Genomic DNA, 27,062 nt, shown 5'->3' on the forward strand with positions numbered 1-27,062 from the left:
AACTAAAATCAATTTGAAATTTTCCAGAAGTTTGGATATCTGAACTCAAATTAAGGATGTTTTGAACATAATTATAAGGAACATTATCGTGCGTTCTAATGCCACTTTCATACAAATTTGTCATATGAAAACACTTAATTTATTATATACTAATTTGGAAATAATCCCATACTTCTTAAAAATTATTCTCTTTTTACGAAAACTAAATTCTACGTATCATAAATATGAAGAATATATAAAACTGGGATTTAATTTGCTTAAGGTAGTATAAAATCTAGTTCCCATGAATACTTTAATCAAAGCTTTTATATTGAGGAATAAGTTGTGGTTCAAAAGTATTATTAATTTTAAAATGTTCGTTTTTGCCATCCCTCTAGCCATTTTGGATATACGTTTGCTGCAAAAAGCCATCGTTACTTGTAGTTTTGATTTGCGCATAGCATGTTTGATGAAATGAAAAAAAAAAAAAAACAGTTAGTTAAAGTAAATACAACATAATTATAACAATTTAGTTAGAACTTACCTAAAAGGATCTAAACACTGAAGACAGCCTTGAAATAAATAAGTCTCATTACTGGCTGGCTTCCATTTATATGGCACATGATTCGGAGATACCGCCTTCAAACCTTAAGTTGCTTGTTGAAACCGCTTCTGCAGAGAAAAAGAGCCTCATAGTAGGAAGTGATGCTAGTGCGCATCGCCAGATATGGAAAAGTTCGGATGTCAACGAAAGGTTAGAGCTGCTTATCTAATATGTTGTAAGCTGCAATCTGGCGATTTGTAATAAAGGCTATAAACCAACCTTTACTACCAGGAACAGGCAGAAGGTACTAGATATTACCTTTGTATCGGAAGATATAAGCGCAAGAATATTCGACTGGGAAGTGTTGAAAGACCACAGCTTCTCTGTTCATCGTTATATTAGTTTCAGTCTTTGGAAAAGTACCGCAAAAGTGATTCCTCGGCTAAACAGAAGAAAGGCGGATTCGAATACATTTCGGCACAATTTCTGCAAGTCTATCCCATTGAGAAAAGGAAATGGAAATTTATCGAGAAACTCTCCAAACTCTCGAGAAACTCTGCATTCGTTGGAGGTGATATGTGAAATTGTGTCTGAGTCGAAAATTCTTTGGGCGATAAAAAGTCTCGACTCCTTTAAGTCGCCAGGCCCAGATTATGTACCACCGGTTGAATTACAAGCTGTGTCTGATAGACCGGTTCCCTGACTTAGGGAGAGATGTCATATATACCTGCGGGATTGAGGGATACGAAGGTCATTTTCATTCCGAAAGTAGGAAAACCTTACCACACGAAGGCGAAAGATTTTCGTCCTATTACTCTGTCATCCTTTATGCTGAAGACTTTTGAGAGGTTGACAGAAACATACCTTAGGGCAAAGATCCCTGGTGATCATCTGTCTCGGCAGCATGCATAGAGAAAATCACATTCACAGAAACAGCCCTTCACGACCTACTCGGCTACATAGAGGGTTCTCCCGCTGTCAAGGAATATTGGGACCATTTCTTGACACTGAAGGCGATTTCGATAATGTAAAAGCGACATCAATTATGACGGATTTGGAGTTTCTAGGCATCAACTCTACCGTAGGAAAGTCTATTAATAACGTAACTTAACTTAAGTACTAAAGGATGCAGTCAGGCAGTCTTGGGATCTGTGGATCTAAAAAGATGGGTCAGCAGAGGAAAACCTCAAGCAGGTGTACTGTCTCCTCTACTTTGGATTATAGACACTAATAATATTTTATTGTCTCTAATGATGTGACAGTTGCGGTTCGTGTGAAGTTTCCCAGCCCTCTTAGCTATATACAAGAAGTTCAGGAATTTCTACGTGCAACAGCAAGGTGGGCTACCGAAGGTGGTCTAGGCGTGAATCCGTGCAAGACAGAAGTAGTTCTTTTTTGCAGGAGCTACAAGTAACCAACTGTGGCACCTGTCTCCTTAGGAGGGGAAAATGTTCCATTTACAGAAAACATAAAATACCTGGGTGTTTTGCTGGACAGGAAATTGAGCTTCAAATCCAACATTTTGGAAACGGCAAGAAAGTCAACTTTTGCCCTATGCACCTTCAAGAGAGCCACTGACAATAGTTGGTGATTTAGACCGCGCGTCAAGCTTTCGGTATATACTACAGTTGTCAGATCTACAATGCTATATGGTGTTGTGGTCTGGTGGACGACGCTGTAAAAGTCCACCTAGTTTTAATAGTCAACCGGACCTAAAGGGCGGCTTGTTTGTGCATCACAGCAGCACTAAGGATGACACCATGTGATGAACAGAATTTAAAGCTACATCTTTTGCCTCTAGATATTTTGGCTAGACAAATTGCTGCCACCATTACTGAGAGGCTAAGGGAGCTTTCCCATTAGTCATGTTGCAGCTACAAATACTGTGTTATCCTTGATACAATGTCCGATGTTCTAAGCTGTGTGGATTACACCCTACCTGAGCCGCTTTTTGATGAAAAGTAGTGTACAACTACTACTGATAGAACCGATTGGGACTATGATATCCCTGGTAATGGGAGTTACATAGACTTCTATACTAATGGTTCCAAACTAGACAACCAGGTGGGCTTTGGAGTGTACTCTAAAGATCTAGAACTGGTCATATCGAAAAGGTTACACGACCACTGCAGTGTTTATCAAGCGGTGATCCTTGCAATTAAGGAAGTAGTGGAATGGTTAAAATATAATGCCATCAAGACGATTGGCATAAATACTTTCTCAGACAGCCAATAAATTCCTGGAGAATGTATTTCTGAACACAAAACCTCAACCTCAAAATCACCCTCAACTGTCGCAGATCTCTTAATGGCATGGCTGAACAATTCAAAATTCACCTGTTCTGGGTGCCGGGTCACAGAGACATCCCAGGGAATTGTAAATCGGTTAAGCTTGAGAGACTAGGACCTACCCTACTCATTCCAGGGATACTTGAATCTGTGGGTTTGCTTCTAGCGACATGTAATCTAAGTTTTCGGGATCAGGCCAAAGGACAACGAATGATAGATGATCATAATGAGGGATCTGTGAGCATTCCAGAACTATGTGGACTAATCTAGACTTGAAGATGTCTACTGCTTTGCTTTCATTGGCTAGAACAGACGTCTTAGTCATTGTGTGCGTCATGACAGGTCACTGTCTAATCGGAAAACAAGCTGACAGACTGAAGGTTGTCAGTAACGACTTTTATAGAAGCTGTGAAGACATCGAAGAAGAAGAGACTATAGATCACCTTCTGAGGGTGTTTCCCCCACTGGCAGGCAGAAGGGGTTTCACTTTAGGTTCTCATTTCTTTGAGAACCTGTCTGATTTAGCGGATGTAAACATACGCAAGTTATTGGGCTTTTCAAAGCGATCTGGATGGTTCAACGATAATAACTAGAAGGCGTCTTCCTTCTTCTGTTCCTGTGGTATCGCAGTGGACGAAAAGTGGGTCTGATGGCAGACTGCCACATTAACCTTACCTTACCAAACATTTAGCAAAAAACATGCAACCTTTTTCAAAATTTTTGATGCAACTGGTAAAACTTATAGTTGAAAACGTAATTTTCATTATACTTTATTTATTTTGTAGTTGGTAATGTTTTTGTTTTCATTTTAGACATTATAAGTGGGAAATCAAATTTTTGGATAATATGATTAAAACCACTAGGAACCATGGCTTTTTGCAGAAAATAAATTTTCGAAACAGCAGATAAGTATCCGTTTTAAGTAAATTCTCATTAGATTATTTTGCAGTTACTTCAACTAATTGCGTTTTTAACCCTCCACCATTGGAAGGGGGTATACTAATTTCGTCATTCCGCTTCTAAACCCTCAAAATATTCGTCTAAGGCCCCATTAAGTATATACAATATATATACTCATGATAGTCGTCGCATATTAGGTGGATCTAGCCATGTCCGTCCGTCTGTCTGTCAAAAGCACTCTTACTTTCGAAATTAAATTTTGCACAAATACCTTTTATACCCTCCACCATAGGATGGGGGTTATACTAATTTCGTCATTCTGTTTGTAACTACTCGAAATATTCGTCTGAGACCCCATAAAGTATATATATTCTTAATCGTCGCGACATTTTATGTCGATCTAGCCATGTCCGTCCGTCTGTCCGGCCGTCCGTCTGTCTGTCGAAGGAGTAACTTCCGCCTGAAATTTTGCACTAATACTTCTTATTACTGTAGGTCGGTTGGTATTGTAAATGGGCCATATCGGTCCATGTTTTGATATAGCTGCCATATAAACCGATCTTGGGTTTTGACTTCTTGAACCTCTAGAGTGCGCAATTCTTATCCGATTGGGATGAAATTTAGCACGACGTGTTTCGATATTATATCCAACATCTGTGCCAAGTATGGTTCAAATCGGTTCATAGAAGAGAATTGCTATGCTATTGGACCTATTTCAAGTTATGGTCCGGACCATAATGGAATGAATGTCGGACCATAATGGAATGAATGTTGGAGACCATAATAGAAGTTCTGCCAAATCGAATAAGAATTGCGCCCTTTAAGGACTCAAAAAGTAACATGGGGATATCATTTTACAGGGAGCAGTAGTAGGCTTAAGAAGTCAAGATCCCAGATCGGTGTATATGACAGCTATATCAGGTTATGGGTCGATTTGATCCATACTTGACACAGTTATTGATAGTCATATCGAACACGTCAAGACCCCAGATCGGTTTATATGACAGCTATATCAGGCTATGAACTGATTTCACCCATACTTGGTACAGTTGTTGGAAATCATAACAAAACTCATCATACAAAATTTCAGCCAAATCGTATAAGAATTGTGTCCTTTAGAGGCTCAAAAAGTCAAGATTTAAGATCGGTTTATATGGCAGCTATATCATCGGTTTATATGGCAGCTTATGGACCGATTTGAACCATACTTGGCATAGTTGTTGGAAGTCATGACGAAACACGTCGTGGAAAATTTCAGCCAATTGGATAGGAATTGCGCTCTCTAGAGGCTCAAGAATTCAAGATCCAAGATCGGTTTATATGACAGCTATATCAAAACATGGACCGATGTGGCCCATTTACAATCCCAACAGTCCTACACTAATAAGATGTATTAGTGCAAAATTTCAAGCGGCAAGCTTTACTCCTTCGAAAGTTAGCGTGCTTTCGACAGACTGACGGACTGACGGTCGGACGGATGGACATGACTACATCGACATAAAATGTCATGACGATCAAGATTATATATACTTTATGGGATCTGAGACGAATTTATCGTGGAGTTACAAACAGAATAACGAAATTAATATACCCCATGCTATGGAAGAGGGTATAAAAACCAAAAAACCCTTTTATATTTATACTAGACTGCTACACATTCAAATCAATGCCTATAGGTAGTTATTCGTTTAGATTCTAAACCAGTGATGAGCACACTAACACTGTTGAAAAGGCCAAACTGTGTGTGATTATCATCAAAGATCAACCAAATGAAATAGTTTTGATATAGAGGCATCGGAACGAAACCACACGAAGTTTTTCATACTGTCAGTGCGATTCCATTCGTTTTTCCTATGACCGTGGACATAGGAATGTATGTGCGGATGTGTATGCTTCCCATCTTTGATCTAAAACTTCCTCTAACATAATGGAAAATACTATTTTGTGTTTGTATTGGTGACAGCAATGCGTGGAGCGAACAAAGCCACACGAAGTTGCTTACACAATACGCGTGCTTCTGTTTGTTTATCCGCGGGCATAGGAATTCATGTACGGTTGTGAGTTGTTGCCCATCTATGGTATAGATTATGGCACTTTGACACAGAATTTGCAAGTAAAAATTTGGTGATGGCAGGTCCATAATCTGATTTAAAACGATCTTCCGATTTAATATGGCATATACAAGTATAGTACAGGGCAGTGAGAAGCCGATATAGTTGCCGTTATAGCTACATCTCGTAATTGAGTTTATAAACTTCACTGCTCGAAGCTTTCAAAAGTATCACTTTAGACGTCTTTAGTCGTTATTTTAAAAACGGCTATTTTTTATTTTCTACCAAAATTGGACCACCCTATATTTGTGAGCATGTTGCGTACGTACGTATATATAATTACTGCAACGTGTGCATGTTTATTATAGTTTTCAATAGAATGATAATATGGATGTTGATGATGAATAAACATCATCAGTAAATTCGTAGACAGATAGGCCAGTCCACCAAACACATGGACAGCTAAACATACCGGCATATCCAATGATACTTATAAAGACTTGCACAAATTCGCACACACTCACTCGCCACATACATACTCGACTACGATGTAACTGTGATGAACTTATGTAAATGTATCCAAAACCCCGGGAACTTCATAAATTTGTAAATTGTTAACCCCTCAAAACTCCGTGGCATACATTATACAATTTTAATATGCGGCTCGAATTTGCAACGCGACATAATAATTACATGCCCAAAGAGATCGTTCGATTTAGGCGATGCAAAACGCACAAATGTCTATGTCCAGCGATGAGTGGCAGGCGGTTATTTTTCAACGGACAAGTGAATTGGCCAACCACTTAGGTGAGGTAGGGTGTGATTGTGGGTGTTGGATTAGGAAGGCGCAATCATTCAATCACTCATGAATGAATGTCAATCATCAGCACTAATCGGATTTATGCATTCATTAAAACAATGAATTGATTAAATTTCATCTATGGTGTGACAGTTAAGGTTTTTGTATTTAAATTACATAAATATTTTACCGGTTTTGTGTCACGGCAGAAAAGTAATCAATTTTTTGATCGGATTGATTGCCTATGCTGGCAAGCTAATAATTACGACTAATTTCTATATTTACGACAAAAGGGATAATTTTCAACAAGGTAATGAATTAACTGTTTAGAAATAAATTTTAAATAGGATTTGAATTATGGTGTTGCGAACTTTAACTTAGAGATTGTTTAAGCAGTAATCAAAAGCCAACAGTAAATATGTGCTGTTGACTTTTGATTACTGCTTAGCCAATAAAATATACGAATGTTTTTAATACAAGTTCAATTTACGTCTTATTCTCTACATGCAAAAAAATATTGGGTTGCCCAAAAAGTAATTGCGGATTTGTCATATAGTCGGCGTTTTTCACAGCTTGTGGCTCTGTAATTGCATTCTTCCTTCTGTCAGTTATCAGCTGTTACTTTTAGCTTGCTTTAGAAAAAAAATGTAAAAAAAAATATATTTGATTAAAGTTCATTCTAAGTTTTATTAAAAATGCATTTACTTTCTTTTAAAAAATCCGCAATTACTTTTTGGGCAACCCAATAAAATGATATGGAATTGCATCGACAAATAAAATACTTCTATCACAATGTTTTTCTTTTTATGTAACCGAGGAACATTTTGCTTCAAAATATTAATCGTTAGCCATAAACAAATCTTATTGAATGTACCTACCTTTATTATAAACCCTTTAGCAGCGTCGCCTACGGTAAAATGACATTTCTTTTGTTGTAAAACCAAAAAACGATTATTCATGAAAGAGTGAGTATTTAAGCATATTGATCATTAGTTGGCGAAAATACTCAAACTCTTGCACATTACTTTGTACGTATACAAGAAATTCGAAGCAGGCTCTTGGTCTTGCAAATAATTGCAATTGTGTGCTTGTAACTTTAACACAGATACATTCTCACACACAACATTTCTTGCCTTTTATACCCTCACCATAGGATAGGGGGTATATTCATTTGGTCATTCCGTTTGCAACACATCGAAATATCCATTTCCGACCCTACAATGTATATATTTCTGATCGTCGTAAAATTCTAAGACGACTTAACGATATTCGTGTGTCTGTCCGTCCGTGTGTCCTTCATTTGTAATCACGCTACAGTCCTTAATAATTGAGATATTGAGCTGAAATTTTGCACAGACTCGTACTTTTTCCATAAGCAGGTTAAGTTCTTGAATGGGCTAAATCGGACTATATTAAGATATAGCTGTCATATAGACCCATCTGCCGATTTAGGGTCATAAGCCCATAAAAGCCGCAATTATTTCCCAATTTCGCTGAAATTTTACACAGTGACTTGCATTAAGCCTCCCGTCATGCGATCAGCACATGGTCCAGATCAGTATTTAATCAGATATAGCTGCCATATAGACCGATCTTCCAATTTAGGGCCTTAAACCCATAAAAAGCGGATTTTTTTCCGATTTCTCTGGAACTGTTACTTGTATAAGAGTTCTCGGCACCTCAATCAAATATGATCCAGACCAGCCCCGATTTACATATCACAATGGATATGGTAGTGTAGTTGTTACAAAAGAGGATGGTTAATTTATCCATGGTGGTGGGTATCCAAAGTTCAGCACGGCCGAACTTAACACATGTTTTTACTTGTTTGTTTTGACTCAGGAAAGAGCAGCTAGTACATTGAGCAGCTTGCTCGACTGTGGTGATCGCCATGACATTAAAGGTCAATCTAGACATGTACGTCATTCTGTTCGTCCGCCTGTAGAAAGCACGCTAACTTTCAAAGGAGTAAAGTTAGCCGCTTAAAATGTTGCACAAATACTTCTTATCAGGATTGTAAATGGGCATTTCGGTCCATATTTTGATATAGCTGCCATATAAACCGATTTTGAATCTTGATTTCTTGAGCCTCAAAAATGAGCAATTCCTATCCGATTGGCCGAAATCTTGCACGACGTGTTTCGTCATGACTTCCAACAACTGTGCCAAGTATGGTTCAAATCGGTCCATTACCTGATATAGCTGCCATATAAACCGATCTTGAATCTTGACCTTTTAAGCCACTATAGGACGCAATTCTTATCCGATTTGCCTGATATTTTGTATGATGAGTTTCGTTATGTGCCAAGTATGGGTGAAATCGGTTCATAACCTGATATAGCTCCCATATAAACCAATCTTGGGTCTTGACTTCTTGAGCCTCTAGAGTGCGCAATTCTTATCCGATTGGAATGAAATTTTGCACGACATGTTTTGTTATGATATCCAACAACTGTGCCAAGTATGGTTCAAATTGGTCCATAACCTGATATAGCTGCCATATAAACAGATCTGGGGACTAGACTTTTTGAGCTTCTAGAGGGCGCAATTCTTATCCGATTTGGCTGAAGTTTTGAATGACGTATTTTATTCTTACTTTCAACAACTGTGTCAAATAAGGTTTAAATCGATTCATAACCTGATATAGCTGCCATATAAACCGATCTGATGATTTTGACTTCTTGAGCCTCTAGAGTGCGCAATTCTTATCCGATTGGAATGAAATTTTGCACGACGTGTTTTGCTGTGATATCAAACAACTGTGCCAAGTATGGTTCAAATCAGTCCATAACCTGATATAGCCGCCATATAAACCGATCTTGTGTCTTGACTTGTTGAGCCTCTAGAGTGCGCAATTAATATCGGATTTGATTAAATTTTTGCACGAAGTATTTTGTTATCATATCCAACAAGTGTGCCACGTACGGTTCAAATCGGTTCAAAACCTGATGTAACTGTCATATAAACCGATCTGGGATCTCGACTTCTTGAGCCTCTAGAGGTCGCAATTATTATCCGATTTGCCTGAAATTTTGTGCGACGGATCCTCTCTTGACCATCAACATACGTGTTTATTATGTTCTGAATGGGTCTATAGCCCGATACAGCTCCCATATTAATCGATCTCTCTATTTTACTTCTTGAGCCCCCAAAGGGCGCAATTCTTATTCGAATTGGCTGAAATTTTGCACAGGTCTCCAACATATACAATAATTTAATTGTGGCCCAAACCGGACCCTATCTTGATATTGCTCTAATAGCAGAGCAAATCTTTTCATTTATCCTTTTTTGCCTAAGAAGATATGCCGGGAAAAGAACTCGACAAATGCGACCCATGGTGGAGGGTATATAAGATTCGGCCCGGCCGAACTTAGCACGCTTTTACTTGTTACTTTTCGGACCTTTGCAAGCGCATTCATCAACCGAACTTCTCAAATTTTTGAATGTATTTTGGAAGAAATTCTACATTTAAAATTTAAGCAAATTTTAATTTTGACGACTAATTAATGTCGGCTCTGCTTGTACGTACGAGCATTTTTATACCCACCACCAAAGGTTGGGGGTGTTATATTCTAGTCATTCCGTTTGTAACTCTTCGAAATATTGATCTGAGACCCTATAGAATAGGAGTACATATATTCTATATTCTACGTCGATCAAGCCATGTACATCCATCAGTCCGTCCATCCGTCCATGGAAATCACGATATGGCTTGAAATGAGCCATATCGGCTTAGATTTTAATATAGCTTTTATAAAGTGGTTCTTCGACCTAATTTCTAAAGCACTTAGAACCCGTAATTATTTTTCGAATTGGCTGAAATTTTTCCATATAGTTCTTTTACAACTTCCTACAATCGTGTCATGTATGGTATATATAGAGGGTTCTCCCGCTGTCAGGAAATAAATAATGGTAACATTTCTTGGCATTGAAGGTTGCTTTGAATAATGTAAAAACGACTTTAATCACGAAGGAGCAGGAGTTTCTCGGCAACACTGCCGTAAGAAAATTTATGAATAATTTCCAAAATAAAATCTTCATTACAGCACGCTTGGAATCTGTAGATCTATAAAGACGAGTCAGCAGAGGAACACCTCAAGTAGGTGTACTGTCTCCTTTACTCTGGAATATAGCCATTAACAATATATGTACCTGTATCCTTGGGAGGAGAGAACGTTTCAATTACTGAAAACGCAAAATACTTGGGTGTTCAGCTGGACATGAAATTGAACTACAAATCTAACTTTTTGGAAAGGACAAGAAAGGGCACAAAAGTTAAACCACGTGTCATGCACTGGGTATATACCCCCGTTCTTAGACCTATGCTATATCGTGTAGTGGTCTGGTAAATGGCTCTTTAAAAGCAAATCTAATGTTCATTACTCAGACGGATTCAAAGATGGTTTGTTTGTACATAACAGCCGCACTGAGGACTACGCCATCTGATGCACTGAATTTAATACTTAAATTTATCTCCGGATATTGTAGGTAGTCAAATTGCTGCAGCCACTGCAGTGAGGCTAAGTGAGCTTTCCCAGTGGCAGCTACGGACACTGTGTTATCCATGAGTCAATGGCGATGTTCCAAGCATTGTAAATTACACACTACCTGAGCCGGTTTTTTATAGAAGGTACTGTACCACTATTCCTGATAGAACCCATTGGAACTACAATATCCCTAGTAATTAAAGTTACAAAGACTACTATATGGATGGTTACAAACTATCTAGACTTGAATATGTCAACCGCTTTGTTTTAGATGGCTAGAACAGACGCCTCAGTCATAGTATCCGTCGTGATAGTTCACTATCTGGTCGGAAAACATGCTGATAGACTGAATGTTACCAGTACTGACTTTAGCAGAAGCTGTGTGCACGTCGAAGAAGAAAAGACTATTGAACATCTGCTGTATGTACGATCCGCACTGGCGGTGAGAAGAAGTTCCACTTTACGTTCTCATTTCTTTGAAAACTTGTCTGATTTAGCGGCTGTGAACAAGTTGGTGAGCTTCTAAAAGCGGTTCAACGGTGGAAACTAGAAGACATCTTCCTTATCTTGTTCCTGTGGTATCATCGTGAGAGAAAACGTGTAAGTGAACCTGATGGCAGACTGTCACTTAAACCGAACCTTAGCATACCTAGGGTCTAAATCGGTCAATAACCTATAATTTTGTGCAAATCGATATTTTACCTGGTATAGCTCCCATATAAACTTTTCTCTCGATTTGACATCTTGGGTCTTTGGAAACCGCAATTATTGTTTGATTTGGCTGAAATTTTACACATAGTATGCGGGGAATAATTGATCTTTTATGGCCTTAATACCCTACAACGGGAGATCAGGCGATCGGTCTATAGGGCAGCTATATCCAAATATAGTCCGATCTTAACCACATTTCACTGAAGTGGGTAGGGCTCTACTAGAACTCACTGTGCCAATTTATATCGAAATCAGATGGAAAATTACCTATTTATTGCCTTAAGATTTTACGCCTGGAGATCGGTCTATATAGCTGCTATATGTAACTAAAATCTGATTTTACGAGATCAGAAGGTCAGGTTTATATACAAAGAATACGAAATCATCAAAAATTGTTTGGAAAATGTTTTTATTCACAAGATATCTGCAAATTATAAATACCTAAATAAATACCCAAGTGTTGGGTGTTTACCCGGTAGAAACCCATCTTTAGCCATTTCAGATATAGATACAGCTCCGATCTCCCGATTTCACTTCTTGAGGCCTTGGAAGTCGCATTTTTTTCCGATTTGGCTGAAAATCTGCATGCAGTGTTTTGTAATGACTTTGAATAACTGTGCGAAGTACGGCCGAATCGGTTTATAACCTGATATAGCTCCCATATAAACCGATCTCCCGATTGGCTTCTTGAGTCCTAACAAACCGCAATTTTGCATGCGGTGTTCTGTTACGACTTCCAACAACTCTGCTTAATACGGTCAAAATCAGTCTATAACCTGATATAGCTCCCATGTAAACCGGTCTCTCGATCATCCTTGTTCGGTTCCTAGAAGCTTTAACTTTTGCCGGCTTGACAAAAGTTTGGTATGTAGAATAAAAAAAACAAGTAAAAGCGTGCTAAGTTCGGCCGGGCCGAATCTTATATACCCTCCACCATGGATCGCATTTGTCGAGTTCTTTTCCCGGCATCTCGTCTTAGGCAAAAAAGGATATAAGAAAAGAGTTGCTCTGCTATTAAAACGATATCAAGATATGGTCCGGTTCGGACCATATATATGTTGAAGACCTGTGTAAAATTTCAGCCAATTCGTATAAGAATTGCGCCCATTGGGGCTCACGAAGTAAAATAGAGAGAACGATTTATATGGGATCTGAATCGGGCTATAGACCGATTCAGACCATAATAAACACGTTTGTTGATGGTCATGAGAGGATCCATCGTACAAAATTTCAGGCATATCGGATAATAATTGCGACCTATAGGGGTCAAGAAGTCAAGATCCCAGATCGGTTTATATGGCAGCTATATCAGGTTATGAACCGATTTGAACCTTATTTGACACAGTTGTTGAAAGTAAAAATAAAATAATACGTCATGCAAAACTTCAGCCAAATCGGATAGGAATTGCGCCCTCTAGAAGCTCAAGAAGTCAAATCCCCAGATTTGTTTATATGACAGCTATATCAGGTTATGGACCGATTTCAACCATACTTGGCACAGTTGTTGTATATCATAACGAAATACTTCATGCAAAAATTCATTCAAATCGGATAAGAATTGTGCCCTCTAGAGGCTCAAGAAGTCAAGACCCAAGATCGGTTTATATGGCAGCTATATCAGGTTATGGACCGATTTAAACCATACTTGGCACAGTTGTTGGGTATCATAACAAAACACGTCGTGCGAAATTCCATTCCAATCGGATAACAATTGCGCCCTCTAGAGGGTCAAGAAGTCAAGACCCAAGATCGGTTTATATGGCAGCTATATCAGGTTATGGGCCGATTTGAACCATACTTGGCACAGCTGTTGGATATAATAACAAAACACGTCGTGCAAAATTTCATTTCAATCGGATAAGAATTGCGCACTCTAGAGGCTCAAGAAGTCAAGACCCAAGATCGGTATATGGCAGCTATATCAGGTTATGGACCGATTTGAACCATACTTGGCACAGTTGTTGGATATCATAACAAAATACGTCGTGCAAAATTTCATTCTGATCGGATAAGAATTGCGCACGCTAGAGGCTGAAGAACTCAAGACCCAAGATCGGTTTATATGGCAGCTATATCAGGTTATGGACCGATTTGAACTATACTTGGTACAGTTGTTGGATATCATAGCAAAACACGTCATGCAAAATTTCTTCCCAATCGGATAAGAATTGCGTACTCTAGAGGCTCAAGAAGTCAAGACCCAAGATCGGTTTATATGGCAGCTATATCAAAACATGGACCGATATGGCCCATTTACAATACCAACCGACCTACACTAATAAGAAGTATTTGTGCAAAATTTCAAGCGGCTAGCTTTACTCCTTCGGAAGTTAGCGTGCTTTCGACAGACAGACGGACGGACGGACGGACGGACGGACGGACAGACGGACGGACATGGATAGATCGACATAAAATGTCACGACGATCAAGAATATATATACTTTATGGGGTCTCAGACGAATATTTCGAATAGTTACAAACAGAATGACGAAATTAGTATACCCCCCATCTTATGGTGGAGGGTATAAAAATATGCTAATCAACTTAATTTAGATTGTATACATATTTAGCAGAATCTATGGTGGTGGGTTCCCAAGATCAGCCAAGCCGAACTCAGCACGCTTTTACTTGTTTATTGTTGTAATGACTTCTCCAGGCTTAATTCTAAAATTTAATTTTTATAGAATAACAAGCCCACATACAAACTTTTAATTTCTTTAAATTTTGCAAATGTGAGTAAAATTGTCAACAGAACAATTAGACAAGAATCGATATTTCCTATATAATTTTTCGAAATTTTGTTATCATAATTCGTTTTCTACTTTCTAAATAGTCAGTAGCTATCATATTGGCGTTTGCAGTCCCACTATACCTGCCGGTGTTAATTGGATATGAAATGTTCCACTTGAAATTGTGTTAGTTCAAAACGACTTTTCTCTTTTTCTCTTAAAATTGCTTGCAATGGAAATGGAATACATATTTTGCTTTGCTAGTGGATGGCAAACATATTGCATGTAGTTAATTGTGTTTTTGTTAGTAGTATTTGCTAGAGTTTCATAACACGAAACATGAGTGCGTTCTGAATCTACAGTATGTTGCATTTACTTGCGCTTGAGTTTGATGCAATGCCTGTATATACATATATGTATGTATTTGTTTTTTGTAATATCAGAGATATTGCAAAATGGTTAATTGGACGTTCGGATCTTTGGGCAAACGTTAGTTTTCAAAAGAGAAAAACTTTGTGAAATGTTTCTTAGCGACCATGGACCTTCGGGAGAGCAAACACTGACTGCTGCTATAGTAGCAGTAGTTTTGCTATTACAGCAGTAGAACTGCAATTCCAGAGAGGCAGGCTTACTGCTGAAAAGTCTGTTGTTTGCTGAAAATGACTGCTGCTTAATTATGAAAGGGATGTTAGAAGAAACAAGTAAGAGCGTGCTAAGTTCGGCCGGGCCGAACCTTATATACCCACCACCATGAATAGCATTTGTCGAGTTCTTTGCGCGGTATCTCTTTTTAGGCAAACAAAGAATAATGAATAAGAACTGTTATGCTATTGTTATGATATTCTATTCGATTCGGACCATAAATGAATTGAACGCTTAACGTTGTAGAAGTCATTATGTAATATTTCAGTCCATTCGGATGAGAATTGCGCCTTGTAGGCGCTCAAGAAGCAAAAACGGGAGATTCAGACCATATAGGACACGCCTGTTGAAGCTCGCCGTTGTACAAAATTTCAGCCAAATCGGATGAGAATTGCGCCCTCTAGCGGCTCAAGAAGTCTAGATCCCGTTCTGTTTATATGGCAACTATTGGGTTGCCCAAAAAGTAATTGGGGATATTTTAAAAGAAAGTAAATGCATTTTTATTAAAGCTTAGAATGAACTTTAATCAAATATATAATTGCCATTTTGTTCGATAACCTTTTGCCATCTTCCTGGTAAATTTAGTATTCCACGCTCATAGAACTTCTGGCCTTTATCTGCAAAAAACTGAACCAAGTTCGATTTTATAGCCTCATCATTGCCCAAAGTTTTACTATTTAAGGAGTATTGCAAAGATCGAAATAAATGGTAGTCTGATGGTGCAAGGTCAGGGCTATATGGTGGATGTATCAAAAGTTCCCAGCCAAGCTCACTCAGGTTTTGGCGAGTGACCAAAGATGTGTGCGGTCTAGCGTTGTCCTGGTGGAATATGACACCTTTACGATTGACCAATTCTGGTCGCTTCTCCTTGATGGCTGTATTCAATTTGTCCAACTGTTGACAGTAAACATCCGAATTAATCGTTTGGTTCCTTGGAAGCAGCTCAAAATATACCACACCCTTCCAATCCCACCAAACAGACAGCATAACCTTCTTTTGGTGGATATCAGCCTTTGAAGTGGTTTGAGCTGGTTCACCATGCTTGGACTATTATCGTTTTCGACTAACGTTGTTGTAAATAATCCATTTTTCATCTCCAGTTATGATTCGTTTTAAAAACGGATCGAATTCATTGCGTTTAAGGTGCATATAGGTGCATAAGGTGCACAAGCGTTGATTCGGTTTGTTAAATGAATTTCTTTCAATACATGTGGTACCCAAATAATAAGCTTTTCCACCAGTCCAAGACTTTTTATGTGATAGGTATATTTAACTTCTCTTCTATCTCACGCTCAGTTACATGACGATCCAATTCGATTAATGCTTAAAATTTGTCAACGCCGACTATATGAAAAATCAGCAATTACTTTTTGTGCAACCCAATATATTAAAACATGGACTGATTTGACCCATTCACAATCCCAACTGACCTACACTAATAAAAAGCGTTTGTGCAAAACTTTAATCGCCTAGCTTTACACCTTCGAAAGATAGACAGGCAGACGGACGGACATGGACATCGACTTAAAATGTCATGACCATCAAGAATATATATACATTACTAGCTGACCCGGGCCCGCTCCGCTGCGCCTTCTTTTACATGATATGGGACAAAAGTTTCCTTGGAATATTTATTTCTGACAATTAAAGATCTTTTAGTGAAATACCAAGCAAACTTGACCGACAGTTTAACAATATAAGTGCCTTTATTAGTCTACTAATTTAAGTTTGGATGTAAGGTGTACTCCATTCTTAAAATACATCATTTCAGCCCGATATTCTCATGATGTCTGATTTAGTGGTGTTTTCGGGGGAGAGGTGGTCCCAGAGATGCTTGGCCCTGAAAAAATATCAGCATCGTGCTCTTCTCCCAAATACAATTTACATATTTCTTGGGAAAGGGGTGATGCCCTAAATACGTGGTCCTACATTTGGATATCAAATTCGTTCTCTACTCCCAAATACCTTTAATTGAGCCCCATATTGCGTCACATATGGTTACTAAAAATTGGTGTTTGTGGTGTATTTTGGTAAAGGGGTAGACCCCCAGAAAATTGGTCCCGAAAATGGGTATCAATTCTTGCTCTACCTCCTAATACCTTTCATTTAAAACGATATTTAGTTCCACTCTCTTTAAGGCCCAAATAGTCTTGGTGAGCAAATACGTCCTGGGGTGGAGGGTGTTCCCCCAGAAATGGGGTCCCACATTTGGGTATCAGACTCGTATTCTACTTGCAAATACCTTCCATTTGAGTCCCATATTGCCATGGTCGGTAAATATGTCCGATTTAGGGGTGTGTTGAGGCTTGGGGTGGCCCCCCTAGCAATTGGTCCGACAATTGGATGTCAGATACGTTTTCTTATCTTAAATACCCTTTATTTGAGCCCCATATTGTCGTGATTGTTCTAAATATATGTTGGGTGGGTTTTTGGGGTGGGCGGCCCCCTAGGTATCCCATTTGGATACCAAATTTTTATTTTTAGGATACTATATAAGAGCACACAAAATTTCGCTTAAATCGCACCACCCATCTCCGAGATCTGGCGTTCTGAAAATTAGGGTAATGGGGAGGGTCCCCCCCCCCCCTCCCTTCAGATATCAAAAAATTTAGTACCCTATTTTCACCACGGGGTCATTATGCACCATCTGTGAAAATTTCAAGAAAATCGGTTCAGCCATTTATGAGTCTATAAGGAACACACAAACATACAAACAAACAAACAAACAAACCTACAAACAAACACAAATTGATTCTTATATATAAGACTGGCTGAGCCCGGCCCGCGATGCTGCGCCCGAGTATGCTATGTTGGAGAGGAGTACTCTAAATTTGAACATTTCTGCGTAATTGTAGTTGAAAATGTATTTCATTTTACATATGGATTTTTCTACACTCAAGTACCGCTTATTTAAATACCACATTACAATGGTGACTAAAAGTCCTTCTTTAGGTGGACCCCCTGAGACTTGGTCCCAAAGGTGAAAGTCAATTTCGTGTTTTATTTCCAAAGACCTTTCATTTAATTGCCATGGTCTTCCATATTGCCATGGTCGGTAAATATGTCCGATTTGAGGGGTTTTATTGTTTAAATGTTTGTGCTACTCGCTTAGAGTGGATCATATGGTACGGTGGTTGTCTATGAATAGTCTTTCATAGACAACCACCATACCATATGATTATCAATTAAATAGTCATCACTTAGTCTTTTTTTATACCCACCACAGAAGGATGAGGGTATATTTATTTTGTTATCCCTTTGTAACATATCGAAATATCCATTTCCGACCCTATAAAGTATATATATTCTTGATCAGCGTAAAAATCCGTCCGTCCGTCTTTTCGTCTGTCTGTTGAAATCACGCTACAGTCTTTAAAAATAGAGATATTGAGCTGAAACTTTGCACAGATTTTTTTTTAGTCCATTAGCAGGTTAAGTTCGAAGATGGGCTATATCGGACTATATCTTGATATATCCCCCATATAGACCGATCCGCCGATTAAGGGTCTTAGGCCCATAAAGCCACATTTATAATCCGATTTTGCTGAAATTTAGGACCTGATCGGTTCAGATTTGGATATAGCTGCCATATTGACCGATTTCCCGATTTAAGGTTTTGGGCCCTTGAAAGGCGCATTTATAGTCCGATGTCTCCGAAATTTGGGACAGTGAGTTAAGTCAAGCCCCCAGACATGCTTCTGCAATATCGCACAGATCGGTCCAGATTTGGATATAGCAGCCATATACACCGATATCTCGATGTTATTTTTCGGGTCCATAAAAGGCGCATTTATTGTCCGATGTCGCTGAAATTTGAGACAGTGAGTTTGGTTAGGCTATTCGATATCCTTCTTCAATTCGGCCCAGATTTGAATATAGCTGCCATATGGATTGATCTCTCGTTTATGGGCCCATAAAAGGCGCATTTATTGTCCGATTTCGCCGAAATTTGGGACAATGCTTTGTGTTCTCTTCGACATTTTTCTGCAACTTGGCTCAAATCGGTCCAGATTTGGATATAGCTGCCATGTAGACCGATATCTCGATTTAAAGTCTTGGCCCCATAAAATGCGCATTTATAATCCGATTTCACTGAAATTTGACACAGTGACTTATGTTAGGATTTTCGACATCCGTGTCGTATATGGTTTAGATCGGTTTATTTTTGGGTATAGCTAATGAATAGATCACTATTTTGTTATGTACAATTGAACAATGACCTGTACTTATTAGTATTTGGTCCAAATCATACAGGACATATTTCGATATAACTGCTGTGGGTCATAAGGTATGAAATTTTCGACGAATTTTGATGAAAGTAGTTTTCGTATATACCCGAGGTGGTGGGTATCCAAAGTTGGGCCCGGCCGAACTTAACGCCTTTTTCATTGTTTTTAAAATAATAAAAATTGCCATATTAAACGATTTTCTGTGGTAAAACACTAATTTGCCAGTCTATATATTTGGTGCGGTGGCGATAGTTCTTACCATGTAAAACTCTTGATAAAAAAGTGTTGCCCAGAAACACGTCGTTTGGTCTCGTCTATCGGTGAGCTAAAAATGGTTGCAACCTTATCGTTAAGGTTTGCAACTCCTGCTTTCACGCTGAATGTTATAATTTCGGGGCTATGGCGGCCTACACATTAATTAAATCACACAGTGTCCCATTAGGTCATTATAATTGATCGACTGTTTTGGGATGAGGTGGTCCGCTAGATATATGAGCAGAATAATGATATCAAATTCGCAGTATACAACCTTATACCTTTAATTTAACCTCATATTGTCATGATTGGTGTATACAGCCGTTTGGTGGAATGCATATATATGAGGGTTGTGCGCCACAACTCAAAACCTATCACTTAATTCCCTATTGTTTTAATAGGTCAAATAACCTATTGGGGGCGATTTTTGGAGGTAAAACTCCACCTAGGTTCTTGGACACAATCTGCTCTCAAATGCCTATCATTTGAGTTTCATCAAGCAATGATTTAGTAGTATTCCTATTTGGGGAGCTTAACGGGGATGGGGCGACTATCAATTACTTGGACCTCCCGAATACTTTTCATTTGAGTCCTATATTGATATATACGTCCATTATGTCTATTTGGAGCAGTTTTCGGTTTGGGCTTCCCCTTGGGTACATGAACCCAAGTTTTTATACCACATTCGTTTTCTACTCTCCAATATCTTTCATTTGATACCCATATTGTCCCTATTGGTAAACTTTAAATTTTGGGTGGCGTTTTTGTGGTAACTGGGAAGGGTCCTCCCCCTTCCAACATCAACAAATTACATAGCCTATTCCTCCTTCTTGACCATATTCGTAATCTAGTCGCGAACACCTTTCATTCGAGCCCCATATTGTCATTACCGTCCAATAAAACAATTTGGGGTTTTTGGGGTCGAGGCGGCCCCCCAATTATTTGGACTCAATTTTTATACCCTCCACCATAAGATGGGGGGTATACTAATTTCGTCATTCTGTTTGTAACTACTCGAAATATTCGTTCTCTCTATTTTACTTCTTGATCGTCGTGACATTTTATGTCGATCTATCCATGTCCGTCCGTCTGTCCGTCCGTCCGTCCGTCCGTCCGTCCGTCCGTCCGTCCGTCTGTCTGTCGAAAGCACGCTAACTTCCGAAGGAGTAAAGCTAGCCGCTTGAAATTTTGCACAAATACTTCTTATTAGTGTAGGTCGGTTGGTATTGTAAATGGGCCATATCGGTCCATGTTTTGATATAGCTGCCATATAAACCGATCTTGGGTCTTGATTTCTTGAGCCTCTAGAGTACGCAATTCTTATCCGATTGGGATGAAATTTTGCATGACGTGTTTTGCTATGATATCCAACAACTGTACCAAGTATAGTTCAAATCGGTCCATAACCTGATATAGCTGCCATATAAACCGATCTTGGGTCTTGACTTCTTGAGCCTCTAGCGTGCGCAATTCTTATCCGATCAGAATGAAATTTTGCACGACGTATTTTGTTATGATATCCAACAACTGTACCAAGTATAGTTCAAATCGGTCCATAACCTGATATAGCTGCCATATACCGATCTTGGGTCTTGACTTCTTGAGCCTCTAGAGTGCGCAATTCTTATCCGATTGAAATGAAATTTTGCACGACGTGTTTTGTTATTATATCCAATAACAGTGCCAAGTATGGTTCAAATCGGTCCATAACCTGATATAGCTGCCATATAAACCGATCTTGGGTCTTGACATCTTGACCCTCTAGAGGGCGCAATTGTTATCCGATTGGAATGGAATTTCGCACGACGTGTTTTGTTATGATACCCAACAACTGTGCCTAGTATGGTTTAAATCGGTCCATAACCTGATATAGCTAACATATAAACCGATCTGGGGTCTTGACTTCTTGAGCCTCTACAGGGCACAATTCTTATCCGATTTGAATGAATTTTTGCATGAAGTATTTCGTTATGATATACAACAACTGTGCCAAGTATGGTTGAAATCGGTCCATAACCTGATATAGCTGTCATATAAACAAATCTGGGGATTTGACTTCTTGAACTTCTAGAGGGCGCAATTCCTATCCGATTTGGCTGAAGTTTTGCATGACGTATTATTTTATTTTTACTTTCAACAACTGTGTCAAATAAGGTTCAAATCGGTTCATAACCTGATATAGCTGCCATATAAACCGATCTGGGATCTTGACTTCTTGACCCCTAGAGGTCGCAATTATTATCCGATATGCCTGAAATTTTGTACGATGGATCCTCTCATGACCATCAACAAACGTGTTTATTATGGTGTGAATCGGTCTATAGCCCGATACAGATCCCATATAAATCGTTCTCTCTATTTTACTTCGTGAGCCCCAATGGGCGCAATTCTTATACGAATTGGCTGAAATTTTACACAGGTCTTCAACATATATATGGTCCGAACCGGACCATATCTTGATATCGTTTTAATAGCAGAGCAACTCTTTTCTTATATCTTTTTTTGCCTAAAACGAGATGCCGGGAAAAGAACTCGACAAATGCGATCCATGGTGGAGGGTATATAAGATTCGGCCCGGCCGAACTTAGCACGCTTTTACTTGTTAATATGGAAATCGTACTCTACTCTCGAATACCTTTCATTTAAGTCCCATATTGTCCCAATCGGTCCACTTTTAGTTTTGGGTGGTACTTTTGGGGTAAGTAGGAGGGTCCGCCCCCCTTGCGATATCAAAAACTTATATAGCCTGTTGCTCCTTCCCGACCATATTCGTAATCTACTCTACCTTTACCTTTTAATATCGAATTTGTACTCTAATCTTGAATACCTTTTATTTAAATCCCATATTGTCCCAATCGGTCCACTTTTATTTTTGGCTGGTACTTTTGGGATATAAAAAAAATTGTTGGGTTGCCCAAAAAGTAATTGCGGATTTTTCATATAGTCGGCGTTGACAAATTTTTTCACAGCTTGTGACTCTGTAATTGCATTCTTTCTTCTGTCAGTTATCAGCTGTTCCTTTTAGCTTGCTTTAGAAAAAAAGTGTCAAAAAAGTATATTTGATTAAAGTTCACTCTAAATTTTTTTAAAAATGCATTTACTTTCTTTTAAAAAATCCGCAATTTCTTTTTGGGCAACGCAATATATAACCCATTGTCCCTTCCGGACCACTCCCCACAATCTGTGCAAATTTAAAAGAAATCGGTTTAGCCGTTTTTGAGTCTATACGGAACAAACAAATTTACAAACACACAAACAAACAAACATACAAACAAACACAAATTAATTTTTATACCCTCCACTATAGGATGGGGGTATACTAATTTTGTCATTCTGTTTGTAACTCCTCGAAATATTCGTCTAAGACCCCATTAAGTATATATATTCTTGATCGTCATGACATTTTAAGTCGAACTACCCATGTCCGTCCGTCCGTCTGTCTGTCGATAGCACGCTAACTTTCGAAGGAGTGAAGCTAGCCGCTTGAAATTTTGCACAAATACTTCTTATAAGTGTAGGTCGGTTGGGATTGTAAATAGGCCTATATCGGTCCACGTTTTGATATAGCTGCCATATAAAACGATCTGGGATCTTGACTTCTTGAGCCGAGGGCAGAATTCTTATCCGATTTGGTTGAAATTTAGCATGAAGTGTTTTATTATGACTTTCAACAACTGTATTAAGAATGGTTCAAATCGGTCCATAACCTAATATAGCTGCCATATAAACCGATCTGGGGTTTTGACTTCTTCAGCCTCTAGAGGACGCAATTGTCATCCGATTTAGCTGAAATTTTGCATGAGGTGTTTTGTTGTGACTTTCAACAACTGTGCTAAGAACTTCAAATCGGTTCATAAGCTGATATAGCTTCCATATAAACAGTTCTGGGGTCTTGACATCTTGAGCCACTAGAGGGCGCAATTATTATCCGATTTAGCTGAAATTGTGTACAGCGGCTTCCCTAATGGCTTTAAACATACGTGTCGAAAATTGCATGAATCGGTTCATAGCCTAAAGCAGCTCCCGTATAAACCGATCTCCCTATTCTACTTCGTCAGCCCCTAAAGTGCGCAATTCTTACTAGGTTTGGCTGAAATTTTTCACAATGACTACTATTGTCTCCAATATTCAGTTCAATTATGGTTCGAAATGAACTATAACTTGATTTTGTTCCAATAAAATAGCAATTCTTTTCTTTTATCCTTTGTTTGCCTAAAAAGAGATACCGTGGCAAGAGTTCGATAAATGCGATCCATAGTGGAGGGTATAAAGGATTCGGCCCAGCCGAACTTAGCACTCTTTTACTTATTATATATAAATATGAGGTCTTAGACGCATATTTTGAGGTGTTACAAACAGAATGACGAAATTAGTATATATATTAGTATATCATATCGTGGAGGGTATAAATATAGAACACATATGTTAATGTGGGCTCAGCGGATTTTTATTTTCCACTGAATGTATATTTTTCATAACCTTTTTTCTTTGAGTTTAGATATAAAAAGCCATGCCAATCATGTGCACATTAGTAGAGCAACAAGTAAAAGTTCGGCCAGGCAGAATCTTTGGAACCCATCACCATGGATTCCGCATATTTATTCTACATACGAAACTTCTGTCAAACAAGCAAAAATGAAAGCTTCTAGGAATCGTACAAAGATTATCGCATGCAAAGTTTTAGCCAAATCGGATGAAAATTGAGGCTTGAAAGGAATCATATGGGAGCTATATCAGGTTATAGACCGATTCGGACCTTACTTGACATAGTTGTTGCAAGTCTTAACGGAACACTACATGCAAATTTTTAGCCAAAGCGGACAAAAATTGCGGCTTCCAGGGCCTCAAGAAATAAAATCGGGAAATCAGTTTATATGTGAGCTATATATAAATCTGAGCCGACATGGCACATTTACAATCCCCAACGACCTACATCATTATTTAGTATCTGTGCAAAATTCAAGCTGCTAGCTTTACGCGTTCGACTGTTATCGTGATTTCAACAGACGGACGCTAAGAAGGAGAAGAGCTAGACCCATTGATAAGTATACCGATCGACTCAGAATCACTTTCTGATTCGATTTTGCCATGTCCGTCTGTGAATCCATGTATTCTTGCAATCAAAGTATATGCCGTATTTATTGTCCAATCATTACGAAATTTTGCACATGCCACATTTTTGGCCCAAGGATAAACGGTATTTTGGCCAAAATTGGTCCAGATTTGGATTCAGCTTCCATATATATGTATGGCCCGATTAGCACTTAAATGGCCATATTGGCTAAAATTTTCAACTGATCTGCACAAAATTTGGTACGGACTGTTTTGTTACTGATCTTAACATATCTGCAAGATTTCATCAAAATCGGTTCAGATTTGAATATAGCACCAGTGCAGCTTTAGATATAACTCTCACATACGTATATATATTGCCAGTATTTATAATTGTAGGGTAGGTGTAGCGTATTATATCGTCGTCTCCGCCTGACTTGAGCTTTTCCATACTGTTTTTTTTAAGACAGCACCAAATGCTTCCGAACACAGTGGTGGAGGGTGTCGTTATGATACTGACAAATGTACACATAAAGTGTAGGTTTAGATATCATATACCATACTCCACAACGCTAGAATTTTGCTTCTATTCTTTTTATACCCACCAACGAAGGAATATCCTTTTCCGACCCTACGAAGTATACATATTCTTGATCAGCGTAAAAATCTAAGACGATCTAGACATGTCCGTCCGTCTGTCTGTTGAAATCACGCTACAGTCTCTAAAAATGGAGATATTGAACTTCGCACAGATTCTTTTTATCAATTTGGCCCAGATCGGTCCAGATTTGGATAAAGCTGTCATATAGACCTATCCTCCGATTTAGGGTCTTAGGCCCATAAAAGGCGCATTTATTGTCCGATGTCGCCGAAATTTGGGATTGTGAGTTATATTAAGCCCTTGATATACTACTGCAATATAGCACAGATCGGTTCAGATTTGGATATAGCTGCCATATAGACCGATCTCTCGGTTGTAGGTTTTGGGGCAATAAAAAGCGCATTTATTGTCCGAGGTCGCCGAAATTTGGGACAGTGAGTTGTGTTAGGCCCTTCGATATCCTTCTTTAATTTCACTCAAATCGGACCAGATTTGGATATAGCTGCCATATAGACCGATCTCTCAATTTAACGCTTTGGGCCCATAAAAGGCGCATTTATTGTCCGATGTTGGCGAAATTTGGGACAGAGAGTTAAGTTAAGCCCGTCCACTTATTTCTACAATTTGGTCTAGTTCGATCAAGATTTGCATAAAGCTGCCATATAGACCGATATCTCGATTTAAAGTCTTGGCCCCAAAAAAAGGCGCATTTATAATCCGATTTAACTGAAATTTAACTGGGTGGTGAAAGTTCGGCCCCGCCGAACCTAACGCCTTTTTACTTGTTGAGTTTAAAAAAAATATTTTCATCGTTTATACTGAGAAATTACATGTTAGTAAATATCTGCTTTGAAAAATAACCCGAATAATCGGTTCAAACTTTATCAGGCTATTGAACATTATGAGTTTGCATAACTTGCGTTAGTGCTTGTCTTTTAATAGTGTTATACAATTAGTTTTGCATACATATCTGCTTATACTCACAGGATGAGAGTAATGTTGCTGTAGTTGTTGATGTTTCTCCTCTTGATATTTGTGTTGCTGTGGCACCAGACATCAACCACTTCTCGGTATACTGATTATTTTGCTACTCTCCCTAACCAACACTCCTCACTTTGTCATCATTATCGATGCTGCATAATTGCGTTTCTATTCGTCGCAATAAGTACGAAAACGTTTGTTTAAATTTGATTTGAGCAGATGCGGATACATGTTTAGCCACACACATATACATATATACCCAGGATCCCACAAACACGTTCTACAACCTCATTGAAGTAAAGCTGTGTGCATCTAATTAAGTAATAATTGTTATGAAGAACTTTAGATTTTTAGATGAATATACGAGGCGTAATTGTAAAAGTGACAAACAAGTTTCCGCCGATTATAGCACGGCAGACACATGTTCGTAATAATATCCTCCACTACACCCCAAATTTCCGTTTCCATTGAAAGTTGCTCTGGTCAGTTTTTGGCACTGGCTGAGATCACTTTTGTTGCGTAAGCAAAACGATTATAAGTCGAAACAAGTCAATAAGGTTGCGCAATTTCAATAGCAAGTTTTGAGATGTTTAATTCCACTTTACCTAAACATTTAAAATTTCGCTAACATTCATATTTTTGATCCGACATTGGATTAATATTCAAACAAAATTCTTACATCAAATGTAAATCATATTTATGCCCTTAAAAAAAAACTTATCGGCTAAAATTTCCAAAAATTAATACATAGGTGTATACAATATATAGTAAAGGCTTCTATTGTCGCCTAGAAGGTCAACAAGTAAAAAGGCGT

At 38.5% G+C, this 27,062-nt stretch overlaps 1 long non-coding RNA gene across 1 annotated transcript; it reads right to left on the reverse strand.

Moving 5' to 3' along the window:
- Nucleotides 1-247: 247 nt before the first annotated feature.
- Nucleotides 248-26,458, reverse strand: LOC106087464 (uncharacterized). The gene is made up of 3 exons (XR_001221281.2): nt 26,252-26,458; nt 524-651; nt 248-416 (listed from the first exon to the last, which is right to left on the reverse strand). It is a non-coding gene; the product is annotated as an uncharacterized LOC106087464 (long non-coding RNA).
- Nucleotides 26,459-27,062: the final 604 nt, after the last annotated feature.

This window comes from Stomoxys calcitrans, chromosome 4 (assembly GCF_963082655.1).
Source record: "Stomoxys calcitrans chromosome 4, idStoCalc2.1, whole genome shotgun sequence".
Lineage (NCBI taxonomy): Eukaryota > Metazoa > Arthropoda > Insecta > Diptera > Muscidae > Stomoxys > Stomoxys calcitrans.